Source organism: Helianthus annuus, chromosome 3 (assembly GCF_002127325.2).
Source record: "Helianthus annuus cultivar XRQ/B chromosome 3, HanXRQr2.0-SUNRISE, whole genome shotgun sequence".
Taxonomy (NCBI): Eukaryota; Viridiplantae; Streptophyta; class Magnoliopsida; order Asterales; family Asteraceae; genus Helianthus; species Helianthus annuus.
In genome coordinates, this window is record NC_035435.2 from 157,482,989 (window position 1) to 157,488,541 (window position 5,553).

Sequence of the window (5,553 nt, forward strand, 5' to 3'; positions counted from 1 at the left end):
CTTAACACCTTACAATTTCAACAAATTATTTCAAACAAATCACATACAAAACAATAACCAAAATCCTGATAATCAAACGAATTAATCATATATGACAACAACAACAACAACCTGTCGACGAAGATCTGCATCACGAAGCTTAGCTTCAATTTCTTCAACACTTGACGGAGACGCCTTCGTTTCCGTGAGTCTCCGGCGGAGCCTCGTCGGCAAGACAATGAGCATTTAATTCCTCGTCAGTAGGGAAGTCACTGATAATGAACCTGTTGGGGAGCAGATGACCCGGCGACATCAACTCGTTCGTTGGTGGATTTGTCTCCATGGACATTAATGGAGAAAGGAAGAAATGAAGGAGTATATGGTAAAGGAAGAGATGCAGGTCTTTAATGGAGGTCTTTATTATAAATAAAAAGGATAGAGAAATTGAGAGAGGAAAGATACATTGGGATTATAAGTGTGCAATAAATGTTGTTAGATTATAGTAGAAAAAAGGTCAAATATCTTTTTGAATTGGGTATGATAATGTTGAATTTACAAATGTGCCCTCAAAAGCAAAAGATAAGAAGGAGATGGCTGGGACACGTGGCAAATTGTAGGCCTTGTGATGGGTTTCCAAAGTTTTCTCAATTTAAAGGGTTTTTTATGGAGCATTACCCTATATATATATATATATATATATATATATATATATATATATATATATATATGGGGTTCAAGAGTGAACAATGATTGTTTTGTGAACTAAAATGAACAACTCTCAACTATTGATCACTTTATGTTCTTATAAATTTATTAATAAAGAAAAAGGGCATAATTGTAATCTATTAAATTATTTTCTTTCAAATTAAATAATTTAGTATTTCCTCTCTCCTCTTTTCTCTCTCCAATTAAATCATCAATTAATTATTTTTATAAGGAGCCTCAATATGTGTAGATTCGTAAAATACATATCTCTATACTTATAAATCAAAATAAGAATACACTTGGCTGGTTTTCAGCCCTCTTCTATTATTTTAGGCTCTATTTGGATCTCTCTTTCGCTGCCATGTGGTGTTTTTTACACGTGGCGTATTTTGTTCCCATCGATGATTTTATTCTGCCGTTCTAATTAGGTTACCAGTTACGCATCCCTCCCCACCCTCCTCCTTAATTATGTTGCCCCTGATGAGATGGAAACCCTATTTCTTGATTCGCTATGGAGGATGCCTACATCTGCCACTTTCTTGAAGTATCATGGATCTTCACTCAACCAGGTACCAGATTTAAAAATCTTCCTCTTCACATTAATTCCATTCCTCTCATATCTGATGGTCAAAACCTCTGGCATCAGTCGCTTGAGAGTGTTTGTTCATCAATATTGACACTGTATAGGGTTTGTTCATAATCGATTGTGAGTTTTTCTTAATACTTTGTGTCCGTGTTAATTTGAGTTGTTGTTTACAGTCTAATCAATTTCCCATAACTACAGTGTAGTGTTCTCTTATATCGATTATTCTGCAGTTCCATGTCAAATTGGTCAAATAGTTAAATGGGACTTGATTAAATACGATAATCGATCTTTGTGATCTATAGGGTTCTTTTTTTTTTAATTTGAATTTCTCACCAAAACAGTTAAGTAAATTTCAATATATGGGAATTTACTATTTTAAACTTACGTCACAAATGAAAATAAGGTATAACAAGCGGATTTTTGGAGACTGACGAAGGTGTTTTTCTTTTGGCTTAATATTCTTGAAGTTTATAGGACTGATTATGAACAAGGGTTTTCGATTGGAATTGCATCTGCTGGATTTCCGATTGATAATTTTAAAATGTGTTCGCAGTGTGGGTGGGAGATGGATTGTGATGGTGTTTCTGGTAGAGATCGAGGTAAGGGGGTACTGGAAAATAGATCAAATGGTTTTAGTATATGCAATTCAAATAATCCTTATAGGTTTTTGAAACTTTATATAATGGCACTGCAAATATTCTCAAATCTCAATGAATCATGCTTTAAATTGGTAATTAGTTATAACTAATGATTGTTCTGTTGATCTGTTATGATGTTGGTTAATTTTGATGTCAATTCAACAAATGATTTAAACTATAAAACTCATGGCATGCGTTTTTTAAATTTGTTCTTGAATGTAGATCACAATATTTGTTGCATCCGAAAGAACTTCAAGTTTTTACTATTATTCGTGAATCCACTCATGTATTTTTTTCGTGTTATTATTCGTTTAGCCCATTTAATGGACTGTATTTTAGCATAGTGCGACTTAGGAACACTTACTTGACTTTTGATTCATTTAGCCCATTTAACAATTTTGTGTTTAAGTGTCACACCCCGATATTTCCACGTATTACCGGTGGGCCCGGTGGGGAGTATCGTGACGTAGTTGATATCATCATAGTCAAACAACACAATGTATAAATGCACAGCGGAAGCAAAAGATAAATATATTACAACCCGATATAAAGTAATATCAAATATTACAATGGAATGTAACATGGATCCACAGGCGGATATAAAATAGAAAGATAACACTGTTCAACAGATTTTAACATCTAAAGCTTGTGAGACTTGATTATTGATGCCTGGAGTAGCCAGCCTATTACGTATAGTACCTGCATTTAGCCTTTTTGGAAAATACGTCAGTTTACACTGGTAAATACAATTAACCGACTCATTTTGAAAAGTTTAATAAAATTGATTTGAGTGCAAACGGCACAAAATATTTTATAACTTGGGATAATTATTTGAATATAATACTTGTAAAGAATTACATGTTTGTTATGCGTTTAGTTGCCCGGTTCGTGCCGGGTTAAAGACTAATAGACACACCACAGGTATAATGCCCACAAGGTTATTCCTTTAAGTGGGATACCCGTTTTTTTTACATATGTAGCTGTCAGGTGTACGCCTACACCCCGTGCTTAGGTCGTGGCTATTTCATGAATGATGCCAAGGATATCCGGGACATGGTCATTAAACTCCCAAAGGCGTAAAACAAACAAAACAAATTTTTAAACGGGTCATCTTGATAATACTTAACCACTAATCGATTAAGGTCAAATGCCCGACCAAGCGGTATTTTATATACCGTACCCCAAGCCCGTATAAGGGAAAATAAGTTAAAAGTATTTACCTGAGCTAAATATAAATTCAATCCCAGCCGTATATCAATTCAGCAAGTACAAATAGCTTTTACTGGGCTCCTAATCTGGAATGAAGGTTTTTAATAACCTATTAGAATCCTAACGGGTTTTTAATTAAGTCTTGACTTAGACCAGTCAATTTTCAAAAGGAAGATACGGTTCAAACGCACGATAGCGAAGACCGGAATAGAATGTGTTTTAGTCCCGACAAGTTTAAAGACTTGTATAATATGGGTGAACTAAACACCTTCTGGATTTTGAGATAAAAACGATAAGGTTTGACCCGTTTCGGCTAATTTATGCAAACCAGTTACATAAACCGAACCGAACGCGAATAACGCATAACGGGTAACCGAATGAGTCATGAACAGATTTCCTAAGTTAATATGCTTTAAATATGTTGTGATATCAGTAAGACACCTTCCATTATGCCCAAAACGAGTTTAATCTCAATTTAAGCCCCGTAGGGGTATTTTGGTCATTTATAAGATTATAAAAGAGATTAATTTTAATTCTGAGACTCGGGTCTGAAATAATCAGTAAAACAACTTAATTTTATAGGTTATATCAGTTGGTTATAAGTCTTTTATGACAAAATGGTTTTAAACCCAAACTATGCGTTTAATACGCTTAAAAGCCATTTTAAGCGATTTCCAGGTTATACAAGAAATCTGAGTTTTCTGATCAGGTTATAAATTTCAAAACACTTTATTTATTATATAAAATCAGTAGCAATTGGATTGGTGTCAAAATACTATGCAGAACTCATTTTATGCCTGAAAAGGGTATAATCGGTATTTACCGAGTCAAGGCCATAACCTTAGGTTATGAGCAGGTTAAAAATAATTAAAAATCTTTAAAAATCTCAGAATATTATATTACATCAGTGGGTAAAAGGGTTGGTGCCAAAAGTTGGGTTTAGATAGACTTTATGCTAAGTGCGCCGTTTAATTAACAAAAGCTTCTTAATTGCGCTATTTAGCATAACTCCTATTCTGGACCTCGAACTGTTATGAAACTTTAGGGACATGTTTATAAACTAGTAACAAAGATTTTTGCTCTATCACATTTCCAAAATTCTCGTTTTATGGTCAAAAGGGCATTATGGTCAACATTTAAGCATTTAACGGAAACGTATAATTTAATCGGACAATCAACGAACCAATCACAGAGGGTTAAACCATTATGTAACTTGGTCCTAATGAAGCTCTAAGGCATATCTAAATCATACTAAATCGGGTCAGAACTGAAGTCAAAGCAAAAGTCAAAGTTTTGCGACTTTCAGTTCCGAACCGGGTCTAAACAGAAAATTGCCGGGTCGAACATGTTTAGACATGTTCTTACACTTCTTACTAAGTTATATGAGTGGTAAAATAGGTTACACACCTTCATCATTGCTAATTATGCGTTAATTCAAAAATTAGCATTCTGTTGACTTTTTCTAAACAACTTTGACCCGACATTTGATCTAGTTAGAGTGGGAATCAGAGGGTGCCCTTTTAAGGGTTTAAAGCCCACATGATTACCAACTTATAACTACCTTTGATTCGACTAATCACTGGACCATAAATGATTAATCGTTAAGTCAACCGTTAATTACGACAGTTTGACTTCTAAGCTATAAACTAAGAAAACTCAATTTGGAAAGGCTAAGCATACTTACCAAGGTCCTATGCATGATTAGTGATCCCTGGGCAGAGCTCTTGAGGTCCAGAAATGACCAGAAGATGATTGAGAAGGAATGATCAAAGTTTGCAAACATTGGGGCTTTATATAGTGTTCTTGAATGCTTAAGATCATGACAAATCATGCTATACATGATCCCTGATGATTAACAAGTGTCCCTAAGGCCTAAGAATTTGTTTAGGCAACTCTTGGAAGTGTTAAAGGGCATTACATGTCGCTTACAGGGCTGAACAGCCAACTGAAATGATTTTCTGCATCTGGGCATGCCAGGCGGCCCGCGTAAGTGTCTCCCTGGGCTTACGCGGCCCGCTTGAGGGTGGTGGTCAGGTTACACAAGGTTTTCAGTTTGCACCCTTGGCTCTTGGTTCTTCGAAAGGTCAACCACACTTTGTTTCTTGCATTTTGAGCCCCTCTTATTGACTTATAAGGGGTTCATGACTTATACCCACTTTGTTAAGTTCTTGGTCACTTCATGTTACCCGAAAAGTCATAATTTTCAACGTTGACGCTTTAACCCCTCGTATACGAATTTGATCATAACTTTCTCATACGATAACGAAACTTTATGAGATTTTTATCGTGCATTCTAGTGAGCATAGTTAATCGTTACAAAGCTTCGGGTTTGCTAAAAGGTCATTCAGATGTATACTTTAAACATGTTGACACATTTAACCCCTGCAGTTTGTAATCTCTCACTTTCTTTCATATTTAGCTTCGTATGATCCATGA